Source organism: Kogia breviceps, chromosome 9 (assembly GCF_026419965.1).
Source record: "Kogia breviceps isolate mKogBre1 chromosome 9, mKogBre1 haplotype 1, whole genome shotgun sequence".
Lineage (NCBI taxonomy): Eukaryota > Metazoa > Chordata > Mammalia > Artiodactyla > Physeteridae > Kogia > Kogia breviceps.
In genome coordinates, this window is record NC_081318.1 from 111,588,676 (window position 1) to 111,616,162 (window position 27,487).

General features: G+C 50.3%; 1 protein-coding gene across 15 annotated transcripts in view; it reads left to right on the plus strand.

Annotated features, from left to right (window-relative positions):
* The window catches only part of COBL (cordon-bleu WH2 repeat protein), a 261,943-nt gene that overhangs the window by 35,109 nt on the left and 199,347 nt on the right, over window positions 1-27,487 (plus strand). The window lies entirely within an intron of this gene.

Consider the following 27,487-nt stretch of genomic DNA (forward strand, 5'->3'; position numbering starts at 1 on the left):
TTGTTTTCCTTAAACGTCTATCTTAGGTTACACGAAAATAATCATGTTTTGTCTCTTTGCACTCATTACGTTCTATAACGTATTCTTTAAACAACACGATCGAAATAGTTAGGTCCTGCTGGGATAGGCAGTTGGGGGCCAACAGAATCGCCTCTCGGCTGGAGTATTCCCGAGCTGGCCGAAGCGCATTGAGCTGCTCACCAGAGGGCAGCCCACCGGCTCCAAGGACAGTCGTGTGTTTTCGAGAAAGTGCTGAAGAAACTGGATGCAGAGGCACCGGGAGAGTGAGGTTATAAAGCTGGCACGTCCAGATCCCGAGGGCCGTGTGCCCTTGAAAGGCTTTTGGACTGTATCCTGCAGGTCGGGAGTTGGCACGCTTTTCTGTAAAAGGGCCAGATAGCACATGTTTTCAGGTTTTCAGACTGTATGCCTCTGCGGGGCCCACTCAGCACTGAGCTTACATACATAAGTGTTTAGTGTGTAAAAAAACAGGTGTGGCTGGAATCCACTAAAGACTTATTATCCAATGAGTAATGGACACTGACATTTGAATCTCCTGTAATTTCACATGCCATGGAATACTATTCTTATCTTGCTTTTCTCCCTCAACCATTCAGAAATTGTAGAAAATATCCTTAGCTTGCTGACCACAGGAGAACACAGGGGACAGGAATCCGCCGACCCCTGAGATGGGCTGTCCCTTCTGTCTGGGGCCGGAGTTGAACCAGAGGAAGCTGGGTCCGGTCCACTGTTCACGCCCAGGGTCAGTGTACCTGCTCCCGGACCAGACCTGATAGGTCATCCCATGAGGATTTTTCTGGGACGAGGACATCGCATGGACCGTAAAGTAAATGGGATTTAGCTGGTGCCAAGGAGGCCTGTCTATAGCTAATGAGCTCCCGTAGTATCTCTACTGAAATAATTAAATTTTACCAAAAATTAATAAGACTTAAATCTGGGGATTCACACATACACACACTCGCAGATTTCTCAGATCTGCTAGTCTTCTGTGTTTTCTTTGTTTTTGTTTTTTTAAGTTGAACAATAAAATGCATGGTAGGCACATAGTAAGTATTGAGTAAATTGCCATCAGTTAATACTGAGGAAGACCTTTGGGGCTCAGATCTCCGTTTGTGTATCTTTCTTTTCTCTGTTTATTTTTTCCCCCTTCAGCACCCTATTTTCTCTAAAAATACTCTCCCAGTAAACTCCAGTCTCACGACAAGATCTGACAGCGGTTATTAACTTTACATCAGTGTGTTATTTCCCCCGAGGATATTTGCGTTTGCAGTATCTCTATTTATCCAACGACAAACACTGTCTCTTTTAGAAGTAAGCCAAGTGCAGGCAAGGCGCGTGTTTCTGTCCGCTGCCAAAAATGGACCCTGCGTTCCCTGACCCTCTCTTCCCCACGAGACTCTGGAGAACACTACTGGCACATAGTAGGTGCATCATACATGTGTGAATGAATGAGCATATTGAGGAAATTCAGGAGTCTAACCAAGAATGTGCGTCTTTGGAGGAGATCTTGTTTTGAAGTCTTTCTGGAACGGAACCACTGCTATTCACCACCTCAGGGCCAGTGCTGGCTCTGAGCTTTGCAACACTGGGGCTGTATAAAGAAGCCTTTCTAGAGGAAATGTTTTCTCTTCCTCTCTTCTTAAAAGGGTGCATTTTATTTTGCTGCGAGGGAGCCGCATTGCTCAGACGGGTGTCCAGGGGCAGCTACCATCCACAGGTTATGCTTGGCAACAGTGTTTCTAAGACAACACAGGTGCTTCCAAACCTAAGTCCATCTCAGAGGGCGTATAAATAGACTTCAGATGGAAGTGTGTGCGTTGGAGATATTTTGGTTCCTGTCTATTTTCCTGATTTGCTGACTTGATTAAATCCAGATGGGGGAAAAGAGAAACAGCACCCCAAGGGGGCTTCTGAGGAACCCCTTCTGTCCGGTGCGGGTACAGCTGTCCACTAGCTTAGGGTTTTCTCTGGGGCTTTTTCCTACCACACCTTCATTTGGGGGTGACAGCGCATACATACCTTGTTTCTTGACCCAGGATCCTTTGATGGGGAGGGCTGGTAAAACTGTGAACACCTATTTTCTAACTGCATCTCGAAACTAACTAATAGACAGTGTCTATGAAGAAACTATAGAATACTCTCCCTTTGCTGACTCAGGCTTTCACAAAGTCAAGGATTATTATGGCGAGCCAGAGTCACAATTGCATTTACTGTGGTTTAAGTGAAGTCTTGTCTGTCCGCCTGGAGGAAACCATGAAACAGAGGCGCGTGGAGCTCTGGGGAAGGTCTAGCCAGGTCTCCTGACCCTGAACTCCCAGCCTGCCCTGCGCGGCGAGCTGCCTGGACAGGTCCTGACCCCCTCCAGATCTGCACGCCTGCTTCCTTTCCTGGCCCAACTGCTCAGACAAGGGACTCTGTGTGTGACAGCATCTTGGCCCCCATGTCACAAGCACATGACAAGCCCTGGCCTCTCTCCCATGCCGAGCGTCTCCCTCCTCCTTCCCTGGGGTCACTGATGTAGGACGTGACTTAGGATCCACTTGCTGTGAGGGTAAAACTTCCTTCCTCCTGCCCCCTGGGTTGCTTGCAGACACAGGACCAGCCTGAAGTGACACTGAGCAGTTAGCTTGTCACCGAGCCACGGGCAGCCGGGCACCCCCTGCTATCTCGTGTCTGTGCCCCTACCCCCCGCTGACTCCGATCCCCCCCCCCCCCACGACTCTTGCTTCCTTGGGATTTGCACCTAAACTCAAGCTCTGTTTTGAGGGGAACCTATGACACCCCGTGTTCTTAATTCCTCACCTGGAAAAAGGGGTTATGATACACCTGCTTCTAGAGTTGTGAAGAGCCCGTAATTTTTTTTTTTTTTTTTTTTTTTTTTTTTTTTTGAGAGCTATGTTTTATTCAGCAGGGAGTTTTAGGACTTCAGGCCCGGGAGGCAGAATCTCAAGTAACCCTGAGAGAACTGCTCCGGGGAGGTGAGGGGGGGAGCCAGGATGTATAGGAGTTTTGCAGCAAAGAAGAGCCCGTAATTTAAATGTATACAGCACCTCACGCACAGTGAATACTTAACTTGGAGCTGTTATTATTAATTCTTATCAGTTTGTGAAAGTGTGATAGGAAAGGCTATTCTTGAGGAAGACTGAAAATTCCGTACATACTCTGCTATTATGGGTAAATTCAGAGGACATTGCTTGGGCAGAGGTGCTGTTTCCGACAGGGAATGGTTACCATGCTGTAGGCTGTACGTGGTGCATTCTCCTTTTGGACGGATTGCTAGGGATGTTGGCGCTGCTTTCTTGCATTCCTGGCTCTGCACCCCCTGATTGGAATAAAACCCCTGGTTGCATCCCGGGGGGGATGAAGGAAACATTTCCTTACTGAGGACGGGCAGGAATGATGTCCCAGATGCCGCACAGTGGACGCCCTGCCCTCTGGGGAGGGAGGCAAGCTGTCCAGGTCATCGCGTCGCTACCACCGACATCACTTGCTCATTCTTAGGGGAGCGGTCTGCAGAGGGCGGGTGTGCGTCCCAGCGTGCCTGCCTCGTGATCCGTTGGGTTTGGGGAGGGAAGTATTTAATTTTTGTCTTATCCTTTCCAAAGTTTTATTTCCATGCAGCTTCTGTAATGTTCACAGTACACTAGTAATGTGTGTCTATTTATAATAAATACATAGAGAAGACTGGAGCCCCTGCTCCCAGCCTGAGTGGCTTCACCCTTGCACGTGCACATCAGGAGAGCCTGGCCACGCTTCAGGCCGGGTGGACACCCAGACAGGGGCCCGGGGAAGGTCCTTTATGCAGTGATTTACAGCAGGGGACTGGGGTTAAAGCGGTAGACACAGCAATGGTTTCACAATTGTTTTCTGAAAAAATCCTACTTAAGTAAATAAAGTAACTCTTTACGTTGGAGGTTTTCCTTCAAACATTGACCTCTGTGTGGCCTCCAGGTTCCTGTGGAAGGAGAAAAGGTGGCAGATGGAGATTTTTAAAAAGCAAGACGGTGTCTTGGCCACCTTTGGGGCTTATTCTAAGCACCTGTGGAAATCTTGACCACTGTGACATTTTATGTGTGTATATATATATATATATATAATAATTAATTATTATATATAATTAATTATTATATGTTAATATATATATATTTTAAATTTCTAAGCATGTTATTCAGCTTAGCTTTATAATAAACCATGGGTTAAAAGTCAGAAGCAGAAGAGGCCCTGATGTTGAGATGTGAGTTAACGGGGAAGATAAAAAAGGGGTTCATTATACAAATTCGCCCTGTGATACTCCTCCCGAGACAGCTAAGCTGCGGATCTAAGTAAAAACGGTATGTCTCTTGGTCTAAGTGTCCGTAAAACTGTGCACGTTAGAAAATACATATATGCTGCTGCTGTCCTAAAACCTCTTCATTTTTTTCTTCCCTGGGAGTAGGGACTGTCCTTACACCTACTGCACTGTTTGTGCAGAGGTGCTTGCAAGTTGCAGCTGAAAAGCCATTTCTTCCTTTGTCATTTAAAATAAGAGCCATTTATGACCTTTAAGAAAAAGGGAAAGTGTCAAACATCCAGTTCACAAGAGCAGTTTTGCCTAGAATACGAAGTTAAGTTTCAGTCTGCATTTTATCGTACATTTCATTTCCGTGTGGAGAATGAAATAGTCCCTTTGTAACTCATTTGCCCACATCTAAGTTGTTTCCCACAAAATGAAGACATGCTAACAGTATGCACCACTCGTTACATAACAGGTCAAGATTTATCTTTATGTGTAATGAATATTTGTTAAGTATCACTTTAAATGATTCCCAAGGGAACTTGTCGTATTGTATATGACTGTGAAAGAGGATTGTGTGTCAAATAGAATGCTGGGAAACGTGCATCCTTTGGGCCACATCTGGCCCTGAGTTTCGTTATGAGTTCAGAGCTGTGTCCTCACACGGAGAGGACATCACGGGGATGGCTGCTGCTTTGGGACGTGTAGGTGTGCATACACCTGCAAATCCGCACTCCTGAGAGTCCACGTGGACCGTCGAGCCGTGTGACTCTGAGCTCCTGGTTGGAAGCAGGGAGCCTGGGCCGTGGAGGAAGGGGTCACAGGCAGGCTGCCCGGCATAGCCAGCTGTCAGGGAGCCCCGCGCCCTCCTCCTTTCCTGGGCACTCCAAGGACGCCGCCAGGGTTCTGCACGTGCATTTTGGGTCTTTGCACTGAGACGAGTCCTGTTCCCAGGGCTGACGAGTACGACGTCTCCCCTCCACCTGCGTGGAGCCCAGGGGCTCTGCCTGGACCTCGCCGTCCAGCCGCCACCTGGGCTTCTCTTGGCCGCCCCGCCTGCCCTTTTTCCCTGTTGGGCCGGCCCAGGGTTTGGGAGAGTGGCCCTGCTCTCCGAGCGCCAATTCCTTAGGTCTCCTCTGCCTTCACAGGGCTGCCTAATCTTTGACCCCCTGTGCCTTGTCTTTGAAGCGGGGGGGTGGGATCGCACACCCTGCTGGCGTTGGAAGCTGGAACGGGAGCCTGTGACTGTCAGACCCAGGAAAGTAAAGGGAAGGGTCAGACGCTCCTCTGAGGTACCCTGCTTTGGGTGAACCGCGCCTGGGTTTCCTGAGGCACCTGACCAATGTCACGTGCCTTTCCAGGCAACTTCAAGTTCGACACGAAAGCTGGCATGATGTGCCAGTGATGGAGAGCCCTTCGTGCACCCTGGGCTTGGAAGGAGATAGGAGAGGCCGCAGGCCATCCCAGCCCCACCGCTGGAAAACGTCTGTCTGCCTATCTATCTATCGACCTAAGTTTGTGTCTCTCTTTGTATGTCTTTCTATCTATCATCTCTCTCTGTCTGTCTATCTAAGTCTGTCTGTCTGTATATCTTTCTTCTATGTATCTTCTATCTATGTCTGTCTATCCGAGGGAACAGTTAATGGACCCATCGCGTCCCCTTCAACACAGCATATTTTATTTCACCCCATCTGCGGTGTTTTGATGTTAGCAACTCAATGTACAGTTTAAAAAAAGCATTTTGGGGCTTCCCTGGTGGCGCAGTGGTTGAGAATCCGCCTGCCGATGCAGGAGACACGGGTTCGTGCCCTGGTCCGGGAGGATCCCACGTGCCGCGGAGCAACTAAGCCCGTGAGCCATGGCCGCTGAGCCTGTGCGTCCGGAGCCTGTGCTCCGCAACGGGAGAGGCCACAACAGTGAGAGGCCCGCATACCGCAAAAAAAAAAAAAAAAAAAAGCATTTTGGTTCATTTTGCTTCAAGTTTTAGGAATAGCTTTTTTAAACTGTATTTTCTTTCACAATTATGTGAAACAGCTGCCTTCACAGAGGGCGCCCTTGGTCTTGGTCCGGCTGCAGAGTTCCTCCACTGCGAGACCCCATCATGGTTTGTTTCAGCTGCCTCCCGGGGATGGACGTCGAGTTTTTCCTGCCGTCGCTGTGATGAGCGGGTCCCCACAGAACGGCCTGTGTGCACGTCGTGCCTGCACTTTGATTCTGAGAATCTGAGAACCTGGGGGAGGTGTCACTTAGGCCCACAAAGCGTCTTAGGGCGGTTGGGCTCAGACAGCCCCACATGGGAACCCCAGCTCCGCCCTTGACTAGTCATGTCGTCGCTGGACAGCAGTTCACCTCAGGCTCATGTTTTATAAAAATGGGAGTAACGCACCTCCCTGTGGGCTGCTGCGAGGTGAAACGCGGGGCTGGGTTCCGGGGCCCATGTCACAGGGCTCGGCACCCCCTAAGCACTGCCCCGCCCCTCCCCTCCCCTCCCCCTCGTTTGGAACAGGACAGCGCTTGCTGTGTCAGAGGGCTTCTGCGCCGGGAATCCTTACAGAATGTCTGATGGTTGCCAAAAAAGGCGCTCAGTGACACTGGGACTGTGTCACCAGCAGCACTGCGATCCAGCCAAACTGGTCTGCCCGGTCCTCTCCTGGCCCTTAAACCTGCAAGCAGGCCAGGAGCTGAGACCTGCTACCACACCCGGGGATGCCTTCATCCTCACCGTGCTGGGGTTTCACCTGGACGCACAATTTACCGGGAAAGTGGGGACCTCCAGCTGCTGTGTGGAAAGACGCTTAGACCAGTTTACCTTAAAAAAAAAAAAAAAAAAAAAAGTTTCTTCTTGCCATTATGAACAATTTTTCCCGACTCATTTCCAGCATCAGCCCCTGTTACCCTTAATCCTTAAACCTCCAAGGAGTTGGAAAACATGCTGGAGTCTTGACTGCATGACTCATTCAAGATGCTCTTGGGGTGTTGACGTGGGCCGGGGTCTAGGGATGGGGGTGTGGAGATCAACTCTGCCCCCTTCTTCTGTGACCCAGATGGTGGCCTGGCTTAGTGGACGTGGCCCAGCATAGAGGGCAGCCGGCTCCTGGGGACAGGCTGTGAGGCCACGTACCACGTGGTGCTGGGAGAGGCAGGAGTGGATGGGTCTAAGGGAGCTCGCGGATGCCCTCCAGGCCGCCCCTTGGCACCAACCCCGTGTGGACACGCCGCATGGTCCCTGCGTGGCTCAGGCCTCTCCGTGGTCCGTGGGGCCTCCGTTCTGGTCCAGGCCCTCGACAGCTCAGTCCTGGTCTTGCCCCGAGCCTCAGGCGTTTCCTGTGCTCTCTCCCATGTGCGCCGTGGCCAAAAATAATATTTGAAGCATCCTTATCCCCTCCTTTATCCTCCCGTTTCCATCAGCGTTCCCCCCGAGTGCAACAGCCCCAAGGCGGCAGGTCTGTACGCGTCCCGGAGGCCCTGGTAGGGGCTCTCTCGGTCCTCCCCGAGCGAGGGCCGGCTTCTCCTCATCCAGGTCCCAGGACGGACCCCCCACCCACCCGTCCCTCGTTAGCATCTGAACGCACGCTTATGCTCCAGTCACTCTCCTCCTTGCGTGATGGTGAGGAGGAGCTGGTCCCCACTGCGGGCCCCAGGTGCCCTGATTCCCCTGATCCTTCCTTGGCCTCCCCACCCCTGGCTCTCCTCATACACACCCCCCCCACCGCCCTCCTCTTCCATTTACTCTGTCCTCGTCACGTGCAGTCGGCGTGACCCGTGGGGCCATCCTCCCTGTCAAGCAAGGGGGGGTGTTGTGTAGGTCACCATGGATTCCTCTAATCACTTACCACGTCAGCTTTGCTTCCTAAATATTTTGTCACACTGACACTTCCTTAGTTCAGACAAAATCAGCACTGGTGTTTCTGGACGTTTGTAGCACTTGCCTAATTCTGGGCTCACCTTCATGCGTGCATTTAATAGCTATTTACTGTGGACGTGCTAGTCAGTGGGGTCGTATACCTGGGATACAGCCATGAAGCTGATAGGCAACGCCGACGTGTTCTGTCCCAGCGGGGGAGACAGAGGGCAAATGTGTAAGCCTACATCCTTCGGGAGTGGTAGCTGACATGCCACAGAGAGCTGGCAGGGGCTGCTGTTTGGATGAGCCGTCAGGCAAGCGTCCCTGAGGAGGTTCCCTTGCACACAGAGCTCAGTGAGGGAGCTGCGAACCACGCCAGGGTCGGGGCAGCACGTGCAGATGTCCTGGGGTGGGGCTGTCCTAGGGTTTCCTGTGCAGGCTCAGGAAGGCGGTGGGTGCAGCTGGGGGGGTGCGCAGGCTTTGGGGAGAAGGACAGGAGGAGAGGTGGGGAGGGCTGGGTGGTGTGGACCTGGGTGTGGATTTTTTCTAGAGTTTATGGGACGCCCTCAGAGGGTGCTGAGCAAAGGCGGGATGTGCTCTAAACCCAGCCTCCTCACACCTCCAGGGAGGTCACAGCCAGAGGCGGGCGCCATCTGGGTCCTGCCCTGCCTGGAGGCCTCCGTGGGGTGGTGTCCTCTGTGGGATTGACATCCAGGCTCCTGTACGGGGTCCCTGCGCCTGGGTGCGCGCCGTCGGCGCCCGGCCACATCTCCCTGCAACTGCAGCTCTTGCCACGTCTGGCCGTGCTTCTCTTCTCCTCCCAGCCTGTCCCTGCCGTGGGCTGGGTGCTTCTCTACACCGCTCTTAACACCTGCTCCACCAGCACCTCCTGCACGTCCCCTGCAGCCACCGTCCCTCCTTAGACAGAGGAGCTGATACTCTTTTTTAAAAAAAAATTCAAGTTGTATTTATTACTTCCCCCCCCCCTTCATTTATTTTTAAGTGAAGCATATAGTTGCTTTACAATGTTGTTTTAGTCTCAGGTGTACAGCAACGTGATTCAATTATACATATAAAAATCTATGCTTTTTCAGACGCTTTTCCATTATAGGTTATCACAAGATATTGAGTATAATTCTCTGGGCTATACAGTAGGTCCTTGTGTATCTATTTTCTATACAGTGGTGTGTATATATTAATCCCAAACTCCTAATGTATCCCTCTCACCCTTTCCCCATTGTTAACCATAAGTTTGTTTTCTCTGTCTGTGAGTCTGTTTCTGTTTTGTAAGTGAGTTCATTTCTATGATTTTTTTTAGCTTCCACATATAAGTGATATCATACGGCACATGTCTTTCTCTTCGTCTTACTTCACTCAGTGTGGTCATCTCTAGGTCCATCCATGTTACTGCAGATGGCATTATTTCATTCCTTTTAATGGCTGAGTAGTATTCCTTTGTCTATAGGTACCACCTCTTCTTTATCCATTCATCTGTCTGTGGACACTTAGGTTGCTTCCATGTCTTCGCTATTGTGAATAGTGCTGCAGGGAACATTGGGGTGCACGTATCTGTTCGAATTACAGTCTTGTCTGGATATATGCCCAGGAGTGGGATTGCTGGATCATATGTAGCTCTATTGTTAGTTTTTTGAGGAACCTCCAGACTGTTCTCCATAGTGGCTGCACCAAAGTTACATCTTGAGCTCCAAGAGCACTTGGTGTGACCCTTGGTCATGGCACAAGCCTGTTGTTCTAGTAAGTGTCTGTCTGTCTGTTTCCCATTAGCAGGGAACTTGCCCCAAGAAGGGACCACATCATCCTTGGTTGGCATTACCCAGATTCTACCCCAGAGACTGACCCATGGAAGAGAAGTAGTGAATGTCATTGGAGTAAAGGAATGAGGAAAATTCAGGCACTCTCTCTCCCTTTTCATTTTTCATGCAAATTTTAGATATTACACAGTTCTATAAATAAGATATACAAGAGCCATTTCTTTTAGTTTCTTTTAGATGTTTGAAAATACTATATTGGTTTTTAACTGTTAAAGAATTGTACTCTTTTAAATATAACATACTCTCTTCATTTATTTAGGATAATAAATTCTAACTATTTTTAGTGGGTAAAAGCAGTGACTGAAAGTGTTGTTTCTAGTTATAAAAATACATTTCAAAGAGAGCTGTCTTATTTCCAGGAAAAGCAGTTTCAAAATTAGCAAATAAGTACATTATATGACAGGTAAATAAATAATGCATTTCCTTTGTTATATCAAATACACAGTGTCCTGAAGGATTAGTTTTAAAGTTTAATTTCATTAATCAAAATGTTTCTCATTGAGTAACTGAAAAGCTTTTCTTATAGGAATAGAGAGGGGGAGATTTGATCAGATATGAGTGGATTCTTAGTACTTTTGTTAAAGTGTATATTTTTCTTTAGATCAAGTTATTTTGCTAAACACTAAAATGGCTTCCGTTCCTTTGCTTTTTCATATTTTGTATGATTAATGCCAAATATTAGCAACATCTTTAGAAAACATAATTTTAACTGAAATATCTGTACATGTGTGTACATTATAGATTTATCTGTAGTAATCCCAGAATAAATAATTGGTTGAAAGCATATTCAACCAAAATATCAAGTTTATAAGCCTGCCTTTCTTGTAAGGAATAAACCTTTGCATATTGCTTAGAAGTATTCTGGATTTACCAAATTAATTCCCTATTTCCTAGAACATTGGTGGTGCTTTAGATGTGCCATCTTTTATCCTCGATCAAGCCAACCCAGGAGGCAGGTGCATATCAGACTGCCTTGTTTGGACTCTGAATGGAATTGGACCTCGCTTGGTGTCAAGGTATATGCTTTAGTGAGGGGAGGAGTAGCTGTTGGAAAACTGTTAGGGTGTTTATTCAGCGTGTTGTTAGGGACACAGTTCACTTTCAACACTGTATTCCCACCATGAGGTCCTGCAGAAAAGTGGTCTTCCAGGTCCACCTGATTTGGGACGTGGAACTTTGAATCTGGCTGTGCTTGCCATCTTGACTCCGCCCACGGGGAAGCTCAGAGCCTTGGCGGGCTACTGCAGAGAGCTCAAAGGGACACGGCGTCCTCATCCTTGTTTAGGTTCTGTTCTTCTGGCCTTCCTCATCCCCTCTTAAAATCCTGTGTGTGGGGGCTTCCCTGGTGGCGCCGTGGTTGCGAATCCGCCTGCCGGTGCAGGGGACGCGGGTTCGTGCCCCGGTCCGGGAGGATCCCACGTGCCGCGGAGCGGCTGGGCCCGTGAGCCGTGGCCGCTGCGCCTGCGCGTCCGGAGCCTGTGCTCCGCAACGGGAGAGGCCACAACGGTGAGAGGCCCGCGTACCGCGAAGAAAAAAAAAGAAAAATCCTGTGTGTGTTACGTACAACATAGTGAATGGACCGGGAGAGTCGGTGAAGGAAACCTGATCTCTGCTAAGGTCCTGTATGTGGAGTCCCAGGTTGATGGAAAGCAGTGATCCTTCACTTGACACAGTAACGCAGGGAAACAGGATGTCAGGGAGGAAATATTTCTGAGCGGAACAGGCAGTGAAGTAATACCGCTGCTCGTTAGAGCGCCTGTTGTCTTTTTAGCAGCTGGGGGGCCTTCCTCCAGTCCCATAACGCCTCTGAGCTTTCCCCCTTCCCTGCTAGTCTGTGGGCATGGTCCCCACTCCCGCTGCGATTGTCCTGAGCACGGAGCCCGCCGGAAACCGTCCGTGTGCCGGAGAGGGTGCGCACAGAAGGCGCCCTGGCGATATGACAGTGAGTCTGATGCAGGTGGCGCTGCTGCCGGGGGCCCGGCCCCCCTGCTCCCTTTTCCGCGGGGTTCTAGCTTCTCCGGAGACACGCGGAAGCACGTTGCTGTGCTCACTGCCTTTCCATCGCGCTCTAAAATCGGCCGTTGCCTGCGGGACATTGTGTGTGCTGCGAGGCCCAAAGAGTGGGCTTTTCTGACACGCACAGCCCTGCTTGTGGCACGGAGAGCTGGCTTTCCAAGGTCCTGAGGGAAGCGTGGCCGGAGGGGGCGCTCCTGCAGGGAATTTCATGGCAAGACGTCTCGTGCCTCAGTGTCAGCCCTTTGGTGCCCTCCAGTATACACAGCTCGAGAATGCTCATTTGTTCTGAGCCCTGGAAAGTCATACCCAGGGCGATCTGGAGCGGGAGTCAGTCTGAAAGGCTGCAGTCCTGGGTGCGCTGCCTGGGAACACTCCCGCCTTTGTGCTTGGACCCGCTGGACCGCTGCCATGAAATCCCGGGGTCTCAGCTGAGCCGTGCAGCCTTCCAGAGCGCATTTCAGAGATCCTTTTCGCTGCGGGTGTGTCAGAACGAGGAGTAAAAATAGCCGCCAGAGCCTGGGGGCGGAGACGGCTACGTGCCGGCCCCGGGGGCCAGGCCACCGGCCGCCTTGATGCTGCAGTGTCTACACAGCGTGGGCCGTCCTGCTCTGCAGGAGCTCAGGGGACAGAGCAGGGACTGGGCCATGATCGGGGCTGGCCAGCTGAGTGACCCTGGCTGAGTGAGAAAACCTGCCAGGCCGGCATTGTTCCCCAGCTGGTGTAGGGACAGCCGTGCCCACCTTCACGTGGGGTAAATTTCACCAGATGACATCCGCCGAGTGCCTGGTTCCCGGCTGCCAGGTGTGCTGTGAGCCCCTCCGGTCCACCCTGGAACCTGCGGGCCATTTGTCCTTGCAGCAGGGAGGAGGTCTCAGCGGGGGTGGGGTTCCCTGGTCCAGACCCCGCCATCGCCAGAACAGGCTCAGAATTCTTATTTGTTCTCTTCCGTGGCTGAGCCCGGGCCCCACCAAAGCTCTGGCATGTTACTCCATGGGTCAACCTCGCACGAGGTTGACAGGCAGCTGGTCTACCCTCAAATCAGGGCGTCCCTGCACAGTGCTACTTATTACTGTTTTCTGTCGTCTGTCTGGTCGGTAATCACTTGGTGAAGAGGAGATGCAGGAGAGGCCACAGCATGGCTGTGTGACTCTTTCCCTGGAGAGTGAAGTATAGAACTCCACTCGAACTGGCTGAATGTTTGCTGTACAGCTAGCAGTGTCCCGGGCAATCGTACAGACATTTTCTCCCCTATCCCTGACCGTAGTACGAGGTAGCTAGGATGATCCCTCTTTTAATTACATCTTGCATCTTTTTTTTTTTTTTTTTTTTTACGGTATGCAGGCCTCTCACCATTGTGGCATCTCCCGTTGCGGAGCGCAGGCTCGGCGGCCATTGCTTAGGGGCCCAGCCGCTCCGTGGCATGTGGGATCTTCCCGGACCGGGGCACGAACCCGGGCCTCTCGCATCGGCAGGCGGACTCTCAACCACTGCGCCACCAGGGAAGCCCTACATCTTGCATCTTACACATTTATTTTACAGCAAAAGAATCTGGCATATGCTAAATAGCAGGGTCAGAAATAGAATAAAATATTCAGATTGATTCAGGCTTCACATGTAGGCAGCACTTTAGTTTCTTATTCTTAGTTTTAAGAAATATATGTTTGGCTAACAGCTAGAACTGTCCATAAGGTATTTTAAAATTTGGGGTGGGGGGCAGAGGTATGTAGAGAGATTGAAGTCAGTTACAAGTAGTAGGCTTTTAAATATGGTTAGAGCTTTTAAACATTACTCAAGGACAGAGAAAGTATTAAACGAGCCACCTTTACCGAGGTCTGAGCACAGTCATTAGAAAGTATAAAATAAATTGAGGTCAGCCTCCCAAGGTCTGGTTGGTGTTTTTGCCTTACATACACCCCCCCACCCAATGAGGTCATTTGGTGGCTTTGATGTTTGTGAATGGAACAGGGTCACAGAGATGACTCCGTCTGGCTGACAGACTCATGAGAACTCAGTAGGCCACTTTCTGGAGAATTCTAGGCAGTCGGAGCTTCTTGCATCTAATGTGGAAGAGTCATGGAGAGGATAATTTCCACTTGATTCCTCAAAGAAGGGAAAAGGGGGATGGAGGGAAAAATGGCAGGAGACCCAGGGTTACACGTGGTATTATTAAGATTCTATCTGGGGCTTCCCTGGTGGCGCAGTGGTTGGGAGTCCGCCTGCCGATGCAGGGGACGCGAGTTCGTGCCCCGGTCCGGGAGGATCCCACGTGCCGTGGAGTGGCTGGGCCCGTGAGCCATGGCCGCTGGGCCTGCGCGTCCGGAGCTTGTGCTCCGCAGCGGGAGAGGCCACAGCAGTGAGAGGCCCGCGTACCGCAAAAAAAAAAAAAAAAAAAAAAAAAAAAAGATTCTATCTGAAGCTTGGACAGTTAAGTTTGTTTTGATTTGAATGCTGAAGTTATTGTTTTGTTTGTGTCTCCATTTACCTAAATTAACAGTGTATTTTCTCTTATATACAAGTTTGCGTTTAGTTCCCAGTTTAACACAGAGGGTACTTAATTCCACAATGGAAGGATTACAGTTGAACCACCAGAAATGATATGCCTCCCATCCTGCCCTTTTGTACAAAAAGGTTATTCACAGTCTCACATCATCTATTGAAATTACTGTGCATCAGCGCCCGTCCACCCCCATACAAAGGAAAAGGAAAAATCATGAACTGACCTGGAGCAATTCCCAGTAATCATAGTGAAATGAAAAAAACCCATGGAAACCATTCATGGCGTCCTATCTTTTGTGTAAGAAATAAGGGGAAAGGAGGGTCCACATACATTTGCTTTCTTTGCAAAAAAATAAAATAGCAGGAAGGATGGAGGTATGTGGGGTTGAAGTGGGTAACGTAAAAGCAGGAGTGAGACTTTGTGAATGTTCCTTTTTATGTGGTTTTGCTTATGAACCACAGAGTGTTTTATGTATTCAGAGAACAAAGCAGTATCAAAGAGGAAAGAAGGAAATCATACAGTCGAATGCAAACAGAAATGAATGAGCCTAACTCCATAAATTTGATAACACAACCACCCAGGATAAAGACTTTATTCTGATAATTCTTGAACAGAGTTTTCTGACTGTATGTCTTTAGTGAAATATATATTAAGAACAAAAGAAGTGGCAAAAAACTTGGGGCTTTAGCTAGTTCAATTATAGTTGAGAGTGGTGTTGCTTCTGTAATTCTGAAATGATTTTGTAGCTATTGCAGGACAGCGCAGAAAAGTCAAATGTATTGATGTTAGTGGGCACTGAGGTTGTAAGTGAAGGAGGAGAGGGCTACATGCGTTATGACTATTCTCCTTCTCCCTCTCTCCCTCTCTCCCTCTCTCTCTCTCTCTCTCTCTCTCTCTCTCTCTCTCTCTCCCTCCCTCCCTCTCTCTCTCTCTCTCTCTCTCTCTCTCTATATATATATATATATATATATATATATATATATATATATATATATAGAGAGAGAGAGAGAGAGAGAGAGAGAGAGAATATATATGTATATATCACTGTTTTTACATATACAGATACATATGTATTTATATGCATAGGTATATGTAACAGTTACACTAACTATACTTTCCAACAGTTACACTGTACTTTCCTGCAGAGATCCTTGGAGCAACAAATTATTACAGATGTTAAGCAGGATAATTTTGTGCCAGAAAGCAAGAAAGTAGTCAAAGATGTATGGAACTATGTCAAAGAAGACCCCAGCAGCATTGGCCTGATGGACCTTCTACTGACGAGAATAATTATAGTAATAGATTACAGTGTATTCAATTTAAAAAATTCCTAAGTTCATAGTGTTACTCGAAGAAGAGAGAAGGGAGAAATGTCAGCTGAATAAATTCAGAAGGAACAATGCATTTACAACATCTCCGCTTTGCCACTTTGAAGCAGGTGAGGATCACAAGGGGATGCTAAAATGGCTGGGTGGAAGTTTGTGGGACAGTTGGGTGTGCACACATCCTCCGCATGGCCCCGCAAATTGCCTGCTGCCTACGAAGGGAAAAGCATCACTTTGCAATGGAGCAATCTGGGGACGAGGCCCTTAACCCAGCTCGTCCAGTACTGGGGCAACGTGACATCACCTGCCTCCTCGTGTAATGCTGTGGGAAATGATCAATACTCCTCTGTAGCATTTTTGCCAGGACAGTTTTTCATCTGAAATCTCACGATGAAGAAACAGTAGGACATACTGAGAACATTCTTCAAACAACTGCAGTGAAAGTCCTCCACAGAGTTCAATGTCATAATTCTAAAAGTCGTGTGGAAATGCAAAGGACCCAGAATAGACAAAACAATCTTGAAAACGAAGAACAAAGTTGGAGGGCTTACACTTTCCCATTTCACAACCTACCACAAAGCTCCAGTAATCAAGCCAGCGTGGTCAGCCATACGGACAGACTTAGAACAATGGAACAGAATTCAGAGTCCAGAAGTAAACCCTTACATTTATGGTCAGTTGATTTTTGAAAAGGGTGCCAAGTCCATTCAATGAGGAAGGAATAGTTTTTCAACAAAAATGGTACTGGAGTAACTGGATAACATGGAAAACAACAAAGGGGGACCCCTTGCTTACATGACACACAAAAATTAACTCTAAGTGGCTCATACACCCAAATGAAAGAGCTAAAACTATTAAGCTCTTAGAAGAAAACATAGGAGTAAATCGTTATTGGTCTTGGGTTAGGTAAAGCCTTTTTAGAAATGACACCAAAAGCACAAGCAAAAAAAAAAAAAATGAGGTTTCATAAAAATTTTAAAAATTTGTGCTTCAAAGACTACCGTCAAGAAAGTGAGATGGCAACCCCCAGAATAGGGGGAAATATTTGCAAATCATACAGTTGAGAAGGACTTGAATTCAAAATATATGGAGACATCTTACAACTCAACTATAAAAAGATAAATAACCCAGTTGAAAAACGGCATCTGCAGACATTTCTGCAGAAAAGATGTCCAAATGGGCAATAGGCACATGAAAGGATGCTCAGTGTCTTGAGCTATCAGGAAAATGCAGGCCAAAACCACACGGAGATACCACTTCACATTCCCTGGGCTGGTTGTAATGAAGACAGACGACAAGTGTTAAAGACATGGAGAAAGTGGAACCTTCAGGCATTGCTGATAGGGCTGTAAAATGCTGCAGCCACGTCGAAAAGTGGTTTGGCAGTTCTTCCAAATGTTAAACATGGATTGAGCGTATGACACAGCAATTCCAGTCCTAGGTGGGAACATAGGAAACCACAGGTCCACACGAGAAAATGTACGCAAATGTCCGCGGCAGCGTTATTCATCACAATCAAAAAGGGAGCAGTGATGAATTTGTCGGCACAAACTGCTTTGCTCTGGCCATCGTTAAAGCTCCCTGGGGGGCGAAGTTCTCTGAGTGTGTATCCCCCTGTCACCTGCTGGCTGGATCCAGGCTGGTGTTCTTTGGGGAGGGGAGAGCTTTGTGCATCAGCCTGGCAGTCTGTGGAGGCTTATGAAGGGAGTGTCGACCCTGCATTTCATTTTATTTTAATTTCATTTTGTTTTGTTTTACTCTAGTCTATTCTATTTTACTTTACATTACTTTACTGTTTTATTTTAATTAAAAATTTAATGTAATGACTTACTTTATGTTATATTATTATTGTTTTTAAACTTTTTTCTTTTTTTTGCGGTACGCGGGCCTCTCCCCCCTGTGACCTCTCCCGTCGCGGAGCACAGGCTCCGGACGCGCGGGCTCAGCGGCCGTGGCTCACGGGCCCAGCCGGTCCGCGGCACGTGGGATCCTCCCGGACCGGGGCACGAACCCGCGTCCCCTGCATCGGCAGGCGGACTCTCAACCGCTGCGCCACCAGGGGAAGCCCTATGTTATATTATTTTATTTGAGCTATGATTGACATTGTATTAGTTTTAGGTGTACAACATAATGATTTGATATATGTACACATATTGTGAAATGATCACAATAATGAGTCTAGTTAACATCCATCCCTGCACGCCATTATCGTTTTTTGTGTCTTGTGATGAGCATGTTTAGGATCTGCTGTCTTAGCAGCAGTCTGAATTTTACCGGACGGGTGTGTTCCTCTCCTGGCTGGTGGAGGGCAGGGTGCAGGTCTGGCGACTGGGCAGTGATGCCTGGAAGCCCCATCACTGGCTTTCTGAACGAGTGAAGGAACCTCATCAGGGTGATGACAAGCGGACAATAAATTAAAGTTCTTAGTGAGGGCAAAAGTCGGAGCATAGAAAGGGAGAATCAGAGCAAACAAGGTGGTGAAACGTGCTCTGCTTTCAGCAGGAAGTTACCAAGTTTTAGTTTAGGAAAACAGTGTAAATCCTGTATGATGTAATTCAGATGATCTGCCCTTGAAGAGTTTAAGGAACATTCATCTCAGGAGCCCTCACTCCACCCTCTGTCAAAGCACGATTCTCTGTGTAAAAATACGTTTCCATTGTTGCCCACACCTAAGTTGAGACCGTTTCTAAAGTAAAGATAGTAACCTTTATCAAATTTGTCTGCAATATTTTACAAAGCTTGCATGGGAACATCAAGTATTTTTGTTGTCAAACTTAAATTTCAGGAATTTACGTGATATTTACACTGAGATCACATTCAGCCTTTCTGGGGCATCTGTCCTGCTGGAAGGGGGATGAGGGAATTTCCAGGATGCCTGGTGCTTTTCTTGTTTGTTGTTTTCACCTCACTCCCTTCCCTGTCAGAGGCTGTCTCCTGGGACACCGCGAAACCTGCTTTTCGGTTTGCAGGTCCCGCGTCTCCCGACGGACAGGTGTTTCTGTCACCACCTCCTTGCCTCATCACCTGTCAGAAGTAGACTGAACATCATCCTTTATCTGGATCTGATACGGGACATCCATTCGAGATAGGAGATCAGTGGTTGGAAAGTTGCATCATTTCAATGTGTTAGATAGGTACCAAAGCAGACTTGGGTAAATAAATACTATGTTAGAAAAGGACCCATTCCGAATGAGCCTGAATCAACTCAGTTTATCCCAGTATATCTTGCAGATCTTAGACCACTGAAGGTATTACTGAAATCGGCTTGGAAAAGTGAGCTGTTTTCAAGGAGGTAAAGGTTGTAAAATTTCTCTTAATTGAATTTTTATTTAAGATACTTCTGTAGCCTTTGGCATGAATGGAATGATTTTCTCCTGAAAAGCGAACCTACCTCGCTAGGCGGCATCTTTGCGTCTCTGGCCATTATTCTGTCTGAGGCTTATTTTATTTGTATGTAAAAACCTTCCTGCAGTTAAAACTCTTTTTCTAATTCTTCTAAATTTAAACTCTTACTTAGATCTGTGTAGAGACTTGGCTAAGTTGAGGAGTCTTAAAATGGGTATAAACCGAAGGGAAGATATTCCCTATTGGTAAAACAGAGGACAGTTTACCATGGGCGTTACACGCTTTCAAAATACACATTTCTACACTCCCCTCTCCATCTTGTGTCATCGGCTGAATGTGAGGTGAGTAAAAAAGAGTGGACAGCTGGCCTACAGCCCCTCTGAGAGAACCTTGCCAGAGCAGGCCTCTCGCAGGGCCTGGGCGAGTTCGTGGAGGACTCGTCCGTGGGTCAGGGACACGCAGCTGTTCTCACCTCCTTATGCATATGGATGCTAACTGAGCAGAATTTTCCCATAAAATGAGGGGCCCTGTTTCTATTACAAATCAAGGGGATAGAGCACTATTTCTAGACGCGTATGTTTGGGGAAACGTAACCACGTCATAAACAGAAGGCGTATCGTAGGAGTGCATTCATTTTTCTTCACATTAAACTCTTGTCTGTTTGATTCAAGGTTACCGTTCTGTGTGCAAAGCCTTGAAAGAAACTTAAAAGAACCTTTTCGGTCTTACTTCAGCAGTAATTCAAGTGACCAGTCAGTACTGGAATAATTTCAGTAGGGTCCATTACAGTACCAGAACCAACCTAGCCAGTTATTTACCAGAACTTTTACAACGCAGAACTTTTAGAGATCCACTCCGAACACGTCAAGGAGGAAGACATACATGGTCCCAGAAATGCCCTCATCCTTTAGAAGACAGAGGAGAACAAGCCTCGTCCGTGGCATGGTTCACGGATGCTCCCCAAGACCACCGGCCCCCAACTGTCCAGCTGTGCGCTTTCATACCCTTTCCTCAGAAAAACAAAAAAACCAAACAACTACCATCTCTTCCATCCAGCCAACTCATTGTGTCTCAAGGTTTAGAATTTTAAAAGTGAATTCCTATTTCCTTTCCACTTTGCAGCCCTCCCAGGGGAGGTATAATCTTATCTGTCATTTATACCTTGCTAGAAAGAACCAGGGAGGTCTCAAACCAAAGGCAGGTTTCGATAGTTGAGAAGGCGGGGAGAACCTGATCCCACGAGGTGTGGATAAGAGGAAGACGTGCACCACGGTGAAGGCAGAGGCCCTGAAAGGACAGGGACGTCCTGCAGGAGCTGAGGCCCAGGTGTTTTGAAGCCTCGCCTGCATGGGTGGCCTGTGTCCTTTAGGTGTGAGGTTTGTGAGTTAGCGTGGCTGGTTAGAGGGAGGAGATCACCCCTACCCACAAAACTCAGAACGTGTTCAAAGTGTCACCTGGTCACAAGGTGCTGAGTCCAGAGCCGTGGAGCGCTTGGTGTTGGCAGAGGTGCCGGCCCAGGCTTGAGGGAGACAACGAGCTGTCTGGACCCTAAAGCTTGGGACTCAGCGGGTGTCTCCTCTGGGCCTTGAATAGAGGACTAGACCACCGCATTGACGAAAGCACTCAGCTCTCCCCACGTGAACTGAAGCTAATCCTAACGTCTGACTTCTACACAGCATTTCAGTTTACTAAGTGGCCACTTTGTCCTCAAGCAGCAGCCACTGGTGACCCGTCGTTGCGTATTGATAGCGCCAGTTCAGGGGTTTAAGAGAAAAACATTCATCCCCTGCAACTAACTGGCCGAGAGCTTGTTGTGCCAGCTAAGTCTCCAGTTGTTTTTTATTTTGTCCCCGCTTTCTGGAATAGTACTTAACTTTCTTTTGCCAGGTTATCCGCTGGTCAGCATGAGGAGTCAGTGCTTGCAAAGGCTCTCAAGCTCCCGTAAGAACCTACCTTATCGTAGAAACCGTGTGCTCAAGAGTGCAGTTTCACCGAGAGCCAGCAAGTTCGACCTGTCTGAGCCAGGGGTGTGTGACGCATTGCGTCCCGCACACCCACCCCTCCCCGGACGCCTTTGTCCACCTCCTCAAGGCCCAGTGAGCAGAGGTAGCTGGCCACTGGGGTGCTGGCCTGCCGCCCGGCCCTGGTCCTAACGCTCCTCCCGCTCCCGTTGGCGGCTCCGCGGGATCTGAAAGGCCAGCGGTGTTGATTCTGGGGAGACGGCCGCACCTTCCCAGGGTAGAGGTGAGGTGAGCATCCTGGTCGGCCCCAGGGACACCCGAGGCTGCCCCGGAGTGGCCTGTCTCCTCCCGTTCCCGAGGCCTCCCTGCACTTGGCCGCCGGCATCGTCACTTGCAGCCCGTGGCCCCGGGCGCTTTCAGATCACCTTCCTCTCGGCTCCGGGTGTGACCGCCCGGGGTTGGGTTTGTATCGTTTTGGGGGGGTCTGGTTTGGGGGACTGGACTCTGCCTGGTGTTCCTGCAGTTACGTCCCTGCCCCAGATATCCAGGCCTTCAGAGAGCTCCCCACTTCCATCGTGTTAAAAAGCAGCCTTGAACTCACAGCAGCCGAGAGGTGGGACGACACAAGCGTCTGTCGGGGAGGAATGGGTGAATAAAGTTTAGCCCGTGCCTGCGGTGGCGTGTTATTCAGCCTTAAAAAGGAAGGGAATTCTGGCCTCGGCTACGACACGGGTGAACCTTGAGGACACGATGGTAGCCAGTCACCGAAGGACAAGTGCTGTACGAGTCCACTTACAGGAGGTCCCCAGAAGAGTCAGATTCACAGACATGCAGAGGAGGGTGGAGTGGGCCCGGGGCTGGGGGTCGGGGGGAATGGGGTGTTCGTGTTTAGTGGGGACAGAGTTTCAGTTGGGAAAGATGACAGGGTTCTGAAGGTCGGTCGCCCAGTAACGTGAATTAGACTTGACACTACTGATTGTACACTTAAAAATGGTTAACGTGGTAAATTGCATGTTACGTGTATTTTACCACAATTTAGAAAAACAGCCTTTAACACACCTTGATTATCTCATCCTTATTGACTAACAGGGATAGCTGGTATCTATGGGGGGTGTTATGTGCTGTGTGGAGCAGGGTCCCTCCCATGTGTTATTATTACCTCTGTGCGGTTGGTACCCAGCACACCATGCAGAGAGACGTCGGACACCTCACTGAGATTGTGCCGCTGGCCGCCTAGATCCGGGCTGTGAGCCCAGGTGTAAGGCTCCAGGCCCGGCTACCCAGGCTCCAGGACCTTGCTGAACCCCCACATGTGCTCTCGTCTCTGCGTGGCTGGGACCTCTCTGCTCGGTGCCGCATTTGAAAGGAACGATTCTCTCCCTCCATTTGCATGAGTGGTCGGTATCCAGGCTGCCCTAGGAGGGCTTCTCAGTGGGATGTCGCCCACCAGGGTGGGATAAATGGATGGTGAGCACAGAGGGATAACGGATGCCCTTTTTCATTGAAATGAAGGAAAATTCTTGTGCCAGGGATGAACTAGTCTGTCTGCAGGAAATGGCTCTTGGCAGCTTTTGAAGGTATAGATGAAGCATTTCTGTGGGAGCGCATGGGTTTTTGGGGCTGTTGCAGGAGGACCAGAGATACCCACTGGCCACGTGGTACCCGCTCGGGGGCTGAAACTGCTCTGGAGTCCAGAAGCGGTCCCCTTGCTCTCACGGCCTCGGAGGAGAGGCGGCAGCTTTGTCTGATGTGCTCCGTTAACGTAATATTCGGGGCAGGTTCCTTAGCTTGACTCACTCTCCCCTTGCAAATTACCTGCTCGGACACCACAGGCAGAGCCCGGAGTATCTCAGGCACCGAGTCAGCGTGGGAGGGGAGCCTGCGTCACAGCCCAGCCCCGCCAGCCTCCCTGGCCACGGGCACAGTGACCTCCTGTGCCCTCTGGTTCAAGTTCCATGACGCGAAAACCTTGACAATCCCAAAGCCCCCTCCTCTGCCTGACAGCTACACTCAGACTTGTCTTTTAACAGTTTGCCAATGTCGTCGTCTATGTCTCACGTCCTTTCAGAAGGATCGTTGTAAGTGGAAATGAGCCATCTGCAGAAATAAGCCCATTGGCTCGTTCCAAGCTTCGGAAGAAATCTACAAGTAAGGAGATCCGTTTCTGAGTCATCAGACTGGTGTTCGCGTCAAGGATGTCATGGAATAACAGCCATAGGAGATGGTCTTTTCCTTCTTAAACATTCGATGGCTCCATCGGTCAGCACGTAATGCATGGTATGAGGGTGACTGAGGGGTTCTATGACCGTGATGTAAAGCCACGCCCCCGTGCCAGCCTGGGGGGCTCACGGTTGCTGTTCCTTCCTGCCCCTCCTGAGCTGACAGCCGGCAGCTGGGGCTGAGCTGCGCGCCAGGGGCAAGGTTCATCCGTGGAGCTTCAGGGAGTGATGTGCACAGCAGGGCGGAAGGAGGGGACTGGCAGGAAGACAGACGGAAATGCCGGCGGGCTGGGAGTTGTGCGGTACCCGCGTCCCGCTGCCACCGGGTGACATCTACAGTGGCTGCTCGGGACACTTGGTCTGGGCGGGGCTGCCCGACTCCCGAGCTGCTGGGGACAGAGGAGGGTGGCCCAGCAGGTGCTGCTTCTCCCTGGAGAGACGGGCTGTGGCCATGTGTCTTCCTGGTCCAAGCATATAGTCAACTGCTGTCGTCTTAATATGTTCTTTTTATTTGAAGTAGAAGACTTAGATGCTTAACTTGCCCGTCTTCATTGAGACTAAGATGTTCAGTTTTGTGTGTTTTTCGTTTTAAATTCATGGAGTGATAAAAAGAAGTGTGAAGTATTTTCTAAATGCTCCTAGATAGTCTTAGTCCTTTTTGCTTAAAAACAAATGGCACACACGTGCCACGTGGTACGATTCGTAGATGTCTTATTTGGCATCGGCAGAGGCATTTGTCAGTCTTTAAATAATGTGCTACTTATACTATAATAACTCCCTTACAAACTTGTAATCTGCAGGCAGGACTTGTCTCTTATCTAACTCTGTTTTCCTAGTTTAATAATGTCAACAATAATAGTTTAAAAATACCGACATTGTGCTTTATGGTTTACTTGTTTATGAAATATAGTCTTGCATATTTCACATCACTTAATCCCATGTTTTCCTTTATTGTACCATAGTTAAGTGTCTATCTTATCACCTCTCATAGACTATAAGCTTCTTGAGATCTGGGACCATGAACTATAGGATAATTTATGTCACAGATTGCCTAGAAAATGCCTCGTATGTGGCAAGCTCCTAATACCTGTTGATGGAATGCCTGATGTTTTGTTTAGAATCTTCTATGCTTTATAGGTCATTCCTTCTACGGATGTAATTCATTCACTCGACAAGGGTTTCAGTGAGCTCGCATTTTCAGCAAAGTGCTGGAAGCTCCTGGAGGTTCCCGAGCTCAGCAAGAGGACAAAGCTTCCGCTCCAGAGGGGGACGCAGTGGGCACGAATAGCTGCAGAGCTGTGGAGGAACTGTTAGCACCCTAAAATTGGATTCATAATTCAGAGTGGCAGCAGTTCTCAGTCTGGCAGGCGTGGGTGGGGGGATGAGGGGGGCTCCCTGGGGCTCCTAGGAGGAGCTAAGTTTTCTGTTGGGGGGACAGAAGAACCTGGTCCACAAGAGGGTGCGGGTGTGAAGCAGGGCACTGTGGCGGCATGGGGCGGGGGCGGGGCCCCAGGGAAGGGGGCTGGAAACCTGGCTTTGCAGGGGTGGGTCCTGAGGGCGCTGGGGCAGTGAGCGTCGGCCGCTCTTTGGGAAGTTCCCCCTTTGGAATGGCAGCCTGTGTGGAGAGAAGGAAAGGACCGTCCCAGCCAGTGAGCCAGGGCCGGGCGGTGGGGGGCGGTGGCGGGGGGGCAGATGAGGGTGGGAGGGGGGGAGTGCGCAAAGCCCTGAGGAGATGGAGCTGCGCCTTTTAGGGGTGGGCGCCCCAGGGTGACCTGACTTGACAGGGACCCCGGGGGGGAGCCCAGGTGTGGGAGGAGCCCTCATCCCAGGCTTGCTCTGCACCTGGGTGAAGGTAGCGGAACGGGAAGTGGCCGCGGGCCGGCGTGGGGCCAAGGAAGATGCTGGGGTGCCTCGCGTCTGGTCCCCACGAAGCGCACACAGGACTCTGTTGGCAGGAAATGGAGTTGCCAAGTTCGAGCACGTGTGAGCGGCTACCTTCCATAGCGCCTACATTTTAGCATTGTGTGTGTTAAGCATTCCGTGTCACCTTCCGGGCCGGCCCTGACGCTGGGCTGGAGGCCACGGCAAAACCCAAGCTCCGGGCTTCCCTGGTGGCGCAGCGGTTGAGAGTCCGCGTGACGATGCGGGGGACGCGGGTTCGTGCCCCGGTCCGGGAGGATCCCACGTGCCGCGGAGCGGCTGGGCCCGTGAGCCGTGGCCGCTGAGCCTGCGCGTCCGGAGCCTGTGCTCCGCAACGGGAGAGGCCACAGCAGTGAGAGGCCCGCGTACCGCAAAAAAACCCCAAAAACCCCAAAAACCCAAGCTCCTTTGGTTTTGGCCCAATTTACTCAGCAAATGAATTCACACAGTTCAAGCTTCTTCAACATCTGCATACATCTTACAGAGACCATGGGTTGCGGTTCGCTCTGCTCGGAGGTGGTATTTTTGGTGTCATCAGTTAAAGACGGCATCCGGACATCCGGAACCATGCCATGGTGGTGGTTTTTGGTGGTGTTTCGCCTGGTGTTGAGGACCCTGTCTGGGAGGTGGATGGTGTTTGAAGAAAGCCCAGTCCCCCGTGACTTTGGTGGTGCGTGCATGCATCCTGGTCGCCCGCCTGGGCTGGGCGGGCCCAGCTCTCTGGACAGTTAGCTGTCCACTTGGGAAAGAGGCACCAAGGAAGGTACCGGCCAGGAAGGGACCAGGCCTGCAGCAGCCTCGCCGGGTGCCAGGTGCAGGCGTGGGGAGCACAAGGCCCCCTGGGCCAGTGAACTGGCGGTCGGAGGAAGGAGGGGAACTTTGCTTTACCAGTAGAGAGTGTCAGCGCTTGGTTGCTGTGCTGGGATTAAAATGATGCCCAATCTGCCGGGAAAGAAGCAAAAGCTGCGCGTGACACGTGCGCTGAGCTTTGAACAAGCGCGTGAATCACTCACACGAATGATGGCGTGTCTTTAGGCTTGCGCTGTGGCCCTGCTTCCAGTGGCTCAGCTCCCCCAAGAAGGGAGCCTGTGGGGCTGGGCGTCCCGCAGCGGCTGCCCTGTGCCCAGCCCTGGGAGCATTTGGTTCAGCAGCCCTTCCCGGGGGGTGTGTCCTCTGGAAACACACCCGCGCGCCTGCACGCACACACACACCCACACGGGGAGAGTCCTAGGGAAAAGCCTCGAAGGAGGGCAAACATCTGGTTATTTCTGAGGAAGTGGATTGGGGACAGTGAGAGGACAGGACAGTCTTGGGGTGTGTGTGCTGTGTTCTCTCTCACGCTGTTTACATTTTCATGACGAGCATACGGCCGAACTTCCAAGAGATCCGATGATCGCAGCCCCTACGTCTTTTGGGTGGTTTGCAGTTCACGTGTGTAATGCTCCCGACCCTGGGGGAGGGGTGACTCCCACCACCCCCGTCACCCCTACACAGCCTCTGGGAACGCGAGGCCCAGGGTGGTGGAGGTGGAGCCAGTGGGCGGAAGGGGGAGGGGCACAGCCAGAGCCGTTGGCTCCAGGGCCCCCGTCACTCGGCTGCTTCTCAGGGTTTGTACCACGAAGGGTCCGAACCATTCACCTTGGGGACAGCTTCCCGCTGGCTCCTCTGCACCCTGCTGGCCTTGCGCTGACATCAGTTTCAGCCGTGCTTTGCCCGTCCGTCCGCAGTGTGACCAAGCGAGCTGTCCGTGCGTCCTGGCAGCGTCTCCCCGGGCACAGCCGTCCACACTTGACCTGGGCAGCCCTGGTCCCGTGTTTTCCTGTCGCTCACTCCTGGTGCCTGGTGAACTTGGGCTGCTGCTTCCTGGGCTCTGGACTCCCCTCTGTAGCCGTCGCCAGGGCATCCTCTGTGCTGGGCATCCTGTTGGATGAATCGGTCCACGCAGAGGGGTTCATGTTGGCCTCAGACAAGGCCTCCTGGAGAGGAGGTGCCTCGGAAAGACCCCGGGTGCGGGGTCGGGGCCCAGCCCTCTCCCTGCCGTCAAGGGTGTCAACTGCGGGTGTCACCTCTGTGCACCTGTGCCGTGAAATCCAGTCACCAGTATCTACAAAACGCACTGGCTTAGCAGGTCCTGGCAGGGTTTCAGCCATGTTCAAACCCAAGTTGATGTTTTTTGTTTGTTTCTGGAGCTCCTTAAGGTCATAAAGTTAAATAGCAGCAAGGGGGTGGCTCTG